At 41.1% G+C, this 9,863-nt stretch overlaps 1 long non-coding RNA gene across 2 annotated transcripts; it reads left to right on the top strand.

The window, feature by feature from the left end:
- The first annotated feature begins 274 nt into the window (after positions 1 to 274).
- On the top strand, positions 275 to 9,432 carry LOC130593696 (uncharacterized). Of its 2 annotated transcripts, XR_008970860.1 has the most exons (4): positions 275 to 391; positions 615 to 807; positions 7,684 to 7,859; positions 8,702 to 9,432. It is a non-coding gene; the product is annotated as an uncharacterized LOC130593696 (long non-coding RNA). The 2 variants fall into 2 exon arrangements; XR_008970859.1 differs by lacking the exon at positions 8,702 to 9,432 and having other exon boundaries at positions 7,684 to 7,972.
- The last annotated feature ends 431 nt before the right edge of the window (positions 9,433 to 9,863 follow it).

Below are 9,863 nucleotides of genomic sequence, written 5' to 3'. Positions count from 1 at the left end.
GAGCTGATTGTAGCCTAATCCTCTGCCCTGCAGGCATTTACAAAGCCCTGAGCAAGAATTCGCTTTCTTTCCTCCTCCCTTCCCTCTGTTATTTAGAGACGGGATTATTGTTTTTCTTCTCATAACAGCCTCTGCAGTTTCATTTTAAGGCTTTTATTTTCCTCTCACACACACATCCACAGATACACACACAAAATAAATAGAAAAGGAAGCAGCAAAAAGCAGAAACGGGGGGGGGAATAGAGAGTGGAGCTTTAAAAACAATAATAAGAATCATAGCACTATCTGAGGAGCAAAGATAGTAATAAAAGCAAAAAGCTGAGCCCATCACACGCAAACTCAACAGAGCTCAAAGCCAAACGGGGTCTCACGCATATTTTCCGTGCTCAAGGTAAGTAATACGACGGCGGCTCCGCCATGCCGTGCATCGCATTGCATCGTACCGCGCTATCGCTTTCTCCCGTTTCCTTCTCCTTTTTTTTTTTTTTTTTTTTTTAAAGTGCCTCTTCAAACTAACTTGGCTCTTGGCTCTGGAGGAGAAGCGGCGGAGGGGTGGTTTGTTGTTTGTGCTTTTTTGTTTTTTTTTTTTTTGTGTGTTTTTTTTTAAACTATAGGACCCATTTGCAGCCGCCCAGCTTTGATAGTGCCTTGTCTCTGTGTGTATGCTTGGGTTTTCTCCGCTCCAGTATGGGCCGCGTCTGCGGAGCCCCGCGGCCCGGAGTGCCCACGTTGCCGCCCCGGCTCTGAAGACAACATCCAAGCTCCAGCGCGGCGGAGGTAGTGCGGCTCTCTCCGCGCTCTTGCATGGTACAGCGGAGCCGCGGGGGTCGGGCGGGCGGTGCGCGTGGCAGCGCAAAGTGGGGCGCGGGGGCTGGCGGCGTGGAGGCTCGGCACAAAGGGAAGGCAGGCGACAATGGGGAGCGGCGCGTATGGAAAATACGGGCGGGCTGTGAAAGAAACTGGCGCCAGTAAGAGTGGAAGGCTTGTTTTGGGGTAGACTTCAAACCACTCTAGGCTATAGTTTGCATTTCTGCTCCTGCATGCGATGTGGCACACTTCTGCAAAATTAATATATTAGCCTGGCTAATGCTCACCACCAGTGGCTGCGCGGAAAATGTGAAGGAGAGGGGATTCGGGGCTGGCTTTTTTGTTTTGTTTTTCTTTTTCCTTTTTTTTTTTTTCTTGCATTCATCTAAGACATCTGTCTTGTTATGTGGGAATAAGTAAATGACGCCATGTTGTGGGATTTGTTTCCGTTTTGTTTTTTGTTTTGTTTTTTTTTTTTTGTTCTTGAATTTTACCTTTGGGCACACAATGTGTTTTAAAAGAGAAAGGCAGAAGTTGAATGACTGAGTGCGTTGCTTGCTGGTGATTTCCCCGGACATCACGCCTGGAAAAGCGTTTGGGTGACGTGAAACTTGGAGTAAATCGGCTGGAGATAGGCGGGTTGGGAAGGGGAGGTAAAGCCTTTTTTTTTTTTTTTTTTTTTCCCCGAGGGAGCTCCCCCACCTCCACTGTAACAGTTTTGGGCACCATCTCCTCTGTCACTCGGTCTGGTGTTGAGGGAAGCAGCGGGGAGGTGCGTGCACAAATATTTACGGACTTTCGGCGTTGGAGCCGTGGAGGTCCACGGTTTGCAACCCCCCCTTCGCCCTGCTTTGTTTGTAGGCCCGGTTCACGGGGTGAGCGGTTGTCTCTGGGTGTCTCCGGAGGCAGACCCGAGCGGTCGCCATCCCTGGCTGTGTAGAGACAAAGGTAATTGCCGGGTTCGCAGCCGCCGTGTCCCTCCGGTCGCGCCGGCTCTCATGCTGGGTGACTCCAGCCGGTAACCACCCCAGGGTGCTGGGCTGCTGGGGGAGCCTACCCCAGAGCTCTCCTGGGCCTCCTGGCATGGGAATGGAGGTTGCGGGGGGAGGGGGAAGAGGGGGGAGAACGGCTTCCCCCCCTTCCCCCCTCCCGACTCCGTTCTGGGAACAGTCCCGGGGAGCGTGAGCCGGAGTGAAGCACGGAATCAGACTCTACAACTGAGAGGGAGTTATAAAGCAGGTACGTTTATTACGGCGCTGGGTGCAAGGGGAATCACTCCTCCTAACTTGCACACCGAGGGGTTAACCAAGCAGATATTTATTACACACAAGCATTCATATTCATTAGGTTCCCGAGAGTTTGGCGGGGTTATTACAATTAGTTTAGGTACTCATTATCATAAGCACCCTTTTGGCGCTTGCGCACTGCCCTCCGATGGTCTTCAAGATGAATAGTCTTCCTCATGTGGGCAGGGGTCTTCAAGATGAAGTAAGCAGTCTTCCTCAAGGTGCACTTTTCACCTTTGGCACAGTTGAATGCTCTAGTAATCACAAATTAGCTGAAACCAACCCTATCTGCAAGTTTCTGATAGCTGGCAAAGATTTAGAACAGTGTGAGCTTTGTACAAAATTTATTGCAAGCAGAACAGGATAGAGCAGACAAGGAGTATCCAAAGCTAGAAGATGTTCGGGAGTCACTGCCTCCAATCTAACTGATAATTAGAAGTATGGTCACTCATTAGAAGGATGGAAAGAAATAATTTACTCTTGTTAGTAAGACTACTAAATTCTGTTATCACACCACAGACTTACAACACAAACATTGTTCTCTATCTTAGACCTAAGCTAAGTTAAAAGTATCTTAACCCTATGTTTTCCAGGCACTCACTTTCCTTATATTAGGAACAAGATGCCTCATGGCAGGTCCTTAAACCTGCCATTCTTAGCTCATGTCCTAAATGTGCGAAAGAATCAAACAGCATGAGTGAATAATAGCATTAACTTCAGTTGATTTTTATCCTGGCAACAATTAAGAAAAAAAAAGCATTTTTACATCCTTAATTCGTCTTGCTTCCCATCTGTAGTCTTTTAAGTGCCTGCTCCTAGATTTAACTTTGTTCCTCCTTCCAAGCCGCCTCCTTTTTCATTCTCCCTTTTTTTCACTGCCCCTTCCAGTCTGTTGCTGATTTCTTCTCTGCAACCTTTCACCTCCCTTGTCTCCCTATATGTCTGCTCTGTGCGGTTTATTCCTGCTGTATTTTCCCAACATCAAGAGCACTATTGGTTACCATGGCCCCGAGCTGTGTGCAGAGGTGGGAAAGCTTTCTCCGCCCAAAAGTTCTTACACTTTTGAAGCCTTTCTTTTAGTAGGATCTGAAATGTATCATCTAGAGTGTGTATTAAATGAACAGTATTCCTGAAGGCTTTAGAGCAAGAAAGGCAACACCCTGGAAAATTCTGCAGTATTTCAGCATTTTCTGCCCTACTGTTATAGCCCTGGGCACGGAGCTGAATGGAGCTCTTACGGCTCCCTTCTGTTTACATTTTATGGTTAAAATAACAGCTTAGCAAAGAAGCAACTTCGCGGTGAAATGATTCAGTGAAATCATCTCAAGCTGTAGCAGCATAGCTAGTTTAATCACCCCTAGAGAGCTGAACAACTGTGAGCACAATGGGACACAAAATCATTTTGTGTGTAAATGAGCATGGCATTGTGATTATTTCACTTTGCATGGGCAAATAGCTTTTACAAGTAGTACTTATGCAGTTAGCTTAGAAAGGCATGTGATAAACACATAAATGTATTGGCTTTCGCAAATCATAGGTGTGGTTATGTGGATATAACTGTATTTATAACTGTATTATAACTGAGTTTACGAAAACAGAAACAAAGCTCGCTAAAGACACAAGATCAGACAACAAGTTAAAAAGGGCCAGAACTCTTGATCAAAGTGGAGTCACATAGTAAAAGAATTTGTAAAGGTGAAAGAAGGGGGAGACTTGATATAAGGAAAGCTAGTGCCTGGAAAACATAAAGCACTTTTTAGCTTAATTTAGGTTGTAGAAAGAGAACAATATTTATGTTGTAAGTCTGTGGAATTTTGTGGCCCCACTAAACATGAGTTAATTGTTTCACACTAGTCTTCTAAAGTATCTTTAGTTTTAAAGAAAAATGTTTGTGTTGTAAGTCTGTGGTGAGATAACAGGATTTAGTGGCCCCACTAAACAAAAATGAGTTATTTCACACCATCCTTCTACTTATCAGTTAGTTTAGAGACGGAGCCTCCCAAACATCTGCTAGCTTGGGATACTCCTTGTACTCCTCCTGCCCATCCTGCAATAAATTTTGCAGGAAGGTCACACTGTTCTAAATCTTTGGTAGTTATCAGAAGAATTACAGATATGGCTGGTTTCAGCTAGTTGTGTGATTACTGGGGCATCTAACTGTGCCAAAGGTGAAAAGTACACTGTGAAGAAGACTGCTTACTTCATCCTCAAGACCCCTGCCTGCAATCACTGGAGAGCAGTGCGCAGACGCCAAGAGGAGGGGACTTATGATAATAAGTTCCTGAAGCTAGTTATAATATTCCCCGCCTATACGCAGGAATTATGAATATGTACATTACTAATGCAATAGTGAAAGTATATAAACCTGTAACAAATACTAATCAGTTGCTCCTCTGGCTACGGTCATGCGGCCAGCGCTGTTGCCTTTGCTTTATTGACTTTGTCCCTCAATAAAACCTTATTTTCTTGTTTAGAGGAGTGAGTTTGTATTTCACAGGCAAAAACAAATAAGCTGTCTCTGAAAGATCTTTGTGTGTAATGTTGTAAAAAATAAATATTCACATAATTTGGGAATCAGGCTCTTGATTTTGCCTTCAGTAATTCTTCTGATAACTACCAAAGATTTAGAACAGTGTGATCTTTGTGCAAAATTTATTGCAAGCAAAACAGGATGGGCAGACAAGCAGTATCCCAAGCTAGCAGATGTTTGGGAGGCACTGTCTCTAAACTGATAAGTAAAAGGATGATGTGAAATCATTCATTCATGTATAGTGGGGCCACTAAATTCCACAGACTTGCAATGGAAACATTGTTCTTTATCTTCGACCTAAGTTAGGCTAAAAGTTCTTTAACCCTATGTTTTCCAGGCACTAGCGTTTCTTATACCAAGCCCCTTCCCCCCCCCCCTTTACAAATTCTTTTGCTCTGTGACTCCATTTTGCTCAAGAGTTCTGGCCATTTTCAACTTGTTGTCTAATCTTGTGTCTTTAGCGAGCTTTGCAAACTCGTACAGTTATATCCACATAACCACACCTATGATTTGTGAAAGCCAATGCATTTATGTTTATCACAATATGAATCCTTTCCAACCAGGGGAAAAGCTTGTGCTTTTATTCCCCTTCTCCTCCCCTCCCCCAGAAAGCCAGTGGCACCCTCAGTAAGTACAAAAAGCCATAAAAGTTTGAGAACTATTTTAGCTTTCCAGTGATTTTTCTATAATTTAAGTTTTTTTCAACACATGTTCTAGCTGAGAGATGCCAAAAGCAGAGGATTGTTCAAAAGGTCACTCCAGTGAATAGTATAAATTAAATATCTACTGTGAGTATGGCCTCACTGAGAATCTCAGACTCTCTACAGATCAAGGAATTTACTGGTATACTAACATTAAACACAATCCTGAGATAGCAGCAGCGCTTAAATATGCACAAATAGTTTCTGATCACTTGATCTTTAGCTATCTGTGCATGTCTTAAAACTGAAGTATGTATTTCAAGGTAGAAGTATGTATTTCAAGGTAGAAGGTTAAATGTAAGATGCATTTACAGAGGACTGGAAGTCCCTTGATTTAATTTGGAAATTGTAACAAGGGGTGCAGATAAGCCCTAATTAGGCACTTGTTTTGTGAAACTGTGTGAGATTTATTTCTAAGGCAGCTCTGTACCATGCAAGGTCTGCACCTTTATCATTAGTGATAATGGTTGGGGTCCGAACAAAGACAGGGTTGATATTCATTCTGGATCTTCTGACCCTTTCGTTTAAGTGAAGGAGTAGAGAGTGAATATGGGTTTACAGTGTTCTTTGGTAAGGAAAAAAAAACCCTACCAAAAACCCACAGATTATTAAGCACATCACTAAAATACTTGTAGGTACATACATACTAATTTCTTTTTAAAAGTTAGTTCTGTTATTTATGCTATATGACATATTTACTTGAAGATTGCCCACAACAGTCTCTTGTGGGAAACAAGAAAGCAGTGTCTTCAGTCATGAAATGATTCAATCACTTTCCTCAAAGGTGATGCTATAGTAAAAATGTTAATGCCCAATTTTGCATCGTCTGACACAGAAGTCCTAAGGCAGAGTTGGTATTTGCTTCATGTTCAGTGCAGATGTCTGTCCAGCTTCCGAAGAGGAAATGATGTGAATTCATAATGAGGTGATGTATTTCTGTGCTTGGTTAGCTTAGGAGCTAATCAAGTTGAAATACAGTAAATGGAGATGTTGCAGTGACTTTGTGAAGCTTTCCAGATGTATTAACATTTCTCAATCCCTTTATATACAGTTCAGATTTATTTTTTTTTACAAAGAATGTTGCTAATTGTCTGTTCATCTAGTGGCATGGGCATCTTGACGTCTTGTGCAAATGCAAAATACTGCTAAGAGAAAGGCGAGACCAGCTTTAAATTTTAAGGCCAATTGTCAAAGTAATGGGGGAGAAATGGGAATTCACTTTGCCATGCTGCATGTAAAATGCTTGTCAGATGCAAGGAAGAGCCTGGGTGCTTGGTAGCATGCTTGCAGAACAAAATACCAAGAAAATTAGATTATATTAAAAAATGTCCTCAACTATAATGTTTTGCATATGTTGTTTTACCCATAAGGGGGAGAATGGATGGATATTTTCTTAAACTTTTATAAAAGGTTTCTTTTCCTTTTCTGTTTGACATGTATGCCCTCTGTACCAATTTAACTGAGATCGCTTTGAGACACTTGTTTCATGCAGGATAAGCTGTGCTTTTCTTCCAGAAGAGAACTGAGGAATTTTCTTTTGCTATGGTTATCCTGTTCATTTTTAAGACATTTCAGGTTTGTTGTTTTTTCTTTGCTTTGTACATCCGATGAAGATTTTTTGACTCAATTCAGAAATTTCACTGATTTTTTTCAGGTATTTTCAGGGCAGTAAACATTAAGTGGATTGTTGAATTTGTAATTTCACATGCCAGATTGTACAGTGCTTTCTTGCCATGAAAGCATGGGTCAGTTTATTTATTTTTCTTTTTTTGCTACTTCCATGTATTAATTGCTTTCAGTTTGAAAGCTTATTAGTTCTTTATGTCCAATATTAAGGCTTAACTGAAAATTATCCATTTATTTCACAATTATTGAAAATAAACCAGAAAATTGATCTTAGTTTGATGTGAAATTTACTACATGTATGAACTAAATGCCTTAGGTACTGAGGAATTCACTAATTTAGAGGTGTCTTGTTACTGAGACAAACTTGCAAAACCCCCTGAATCCCGATTCACAAATTGGTTTTTTGTTTGTCAGGGGATATTTCACATCTAACACATAAGCCCATGACCTTTAATTAGATTTTTGCAGTTTGTTTTATGCTCCTTGAGGCTGACACCTTGAACATTTTTTTTTCTTGATTTCTTATTGCTAATAAGCATCTTTCTCTTCCCCTCTGGTACTTTGAAGAAAATGATGCAAATACACATAATTACAGTGGTGGCAATAATTTGTTAACTGAATATGTGGTCAGGCAGATGCAAAAATGATCTGATTAGATCTGTGATCACACTGGAAAGAAAGGTAACACTGATAGATTTAAGAGAAACTGTTCTTTTTTGTCTTCCTTTTACAGGAGGGAAGAAGCATGTCCCGTCTGTCTCTAACACGGTCCCCAGTTTCTCCTCTGGCTGCTCAAGGAATTCCTCTCCCAGCGCAGCTCACCAAGTCGAACGCTCCTGTGCACATCGATGTAGGAGGACACATGTATACCAGCAGCCTAGCTACCTTGACAAAGTACCCAGACTCCAGGTAAGACCTTGGTGTTTTCAGGCTCGTTACCCATTTCTGTTCATTGCATAGAGAGAGGCATGTACCTGTGAGGAATATTTCAATGTGAAATAAAATTTATTATATATTCACCACTTATGAATAATTCAGTTTCTGATTTATACAGTAACTTCACTGGGGTCCTACAGGGAAAAAAAAAAAAAGCCTGTAAAATGTATGTATTATTTAAAGAGTCTTCATTTTCTCTCTCAATGTCTTCTGTGCTCTGTTGATGCGTTTGAAGCATCTGTTGGCGTGCTGCTCTAGATTATTTCCAGCTGTACCAAGCAACTTATTTCTTTCAGATTTAGGGGGAAAACAAAAGGAAATAGTTTTTTCCTTCCTTAAGAAAACTGTGGCTTTGTTATACTGGGACTCATGGATGCTTCTGTTGGCCAGCCAAAATCCTAACCCCAGTGGTAGCTGTGTGCCTCAGTGGTCATTTCCTTTGGGCAGTGGCCACCCAGCCAACTTGCTCTGTCTGCTCATAGCTGCAGGCTAGATTGAATCTTTTCATGCTCAAAGGTAGCTGATTTGTGCTGGACAGGTTGGTGACACATCTGGCCAGCATTATCTCAGATTAGACTCCATATATGCCCTATTATGAATAGATGTGGCATGAGAGCATATTTGTGTGTGTAACATTGAGTCCCGCAGGATCCTGGACAGCATCAGCCCCATGCTGGTAATGTGGAAGGGACTGCTGCATTAAGGGCTAAAGCAAATTAATTTGAGCAGTATATTAAGACCTAACTGATTTTGATTTACAGTTATGATCACTAAACCAGTTCAGCTTTTCATCATTTAGACTGCTTATTTTTCAGAAAGGCAAGTGCCTCATACGTAACACCAAGAGACTGTGGATGTGCAGTATCAGGGTGCTCAGCAGACCGGTTAAAGGACTCCAAAACAAACCAGAGCAGGAGCTTTTGCTGCCAGAGGTTTTCCTACCTGCATGCCCAGTATTCTCATGAAGGAGAGGTTTGGGGTTCCCAAGCAATAAATTACATTTATGGAGACACCTTGAAATGCCTCTGATGTTATAAAGCATGTGGCTGTGATTTCATTGTAAGGAAAGGGAGCTGCTGAAATTCTCTATGGAAAAGCAACAATTTCTAAGATACCTATATTTTATGGACAGGCCAAAACAATATGAATTTTCTGGACAGTGCTGGTTTTATGATGTCTGTGTGGTACTACTTTAATCACAGAGAAGAAATCTGTTCAGTGGGGAGAGATTTATAATAGAAGCAGACAAATGTTTTATAGTATAAAAAAAATACAGGGAAGATTCATCAGTACTTGTAATAGGGTAGCACATCTGTTTCCACATTTTTAAAATATCACTGCTGACACTATTTTTAAAATATGTCTATGTAAGACTTATTGAAAATTTCAGTTATGGACGTTTTGGGAGATTATACATAAATTCACAGATTTTATTTAAAGAGAATAGAGTATTAATCTAAAATCTTCCCTTTGATAAGTAACAAAAGAGTATTTTTTCAGATTTGATACTTTGTTTAAACTGAAAGTATGAAACTATGACCAGAGCTCAGGTAATTTCCTGTGTTCCTTCTTTCATTTGTATTCCTGTGTTATCTCATAAGGCTTGAATGCTTTTTCAGCTGCTCAAACATCGGTTCTCACTGGAGTAAAAGCTTGCAGGACAAGACCTGTAGATGACATTTTTATAGCAAAAGATAAACCTTTACCAGTTTCCCAAGTAGGATTATTGCTAGGTATATTATGAAGTTATTATGAAGTTATTATACACCTTAATGTATTATTTTTCCCCTTATAGAATCATAGAATAGTTAGGATTGGAAAGGACCTTAAGATAGAATCATAGAATAGTTAGGGTTGGAAAGGACCTTAAGATCATCTAGTTCCAACCCCCTGCCGTGGGCAGGGGCACCTCCCACTAAAATATGCCACTCAAGGCTCTGTCCAAACTGGCCTTGAACACCACGAGAGATGGAGCAT

The sequence above is a fragment of the Pezoporus wallicus genome, unplaced genomic scaffold (genome assembly GCF_028554395.1).
Source record: "Pezoporus wallicus isolate ANWC-B61680 ecotype Strahan unplaced genomic scaffold, APGP_CSIRO_Pwel_v1 contig_13504, whole genome shotgun sequence".
Classification (NCBI taxonomy): domain Eukaryota; kingdom Metazoa; phylum Chordata; class Aves; order Psittaciformes; family Psittacidae; genus Pezoporus; species Pezoporus wallicus.
This window is presented reverse-complemented; position numbering and strand designations above follow the sequence as displayed.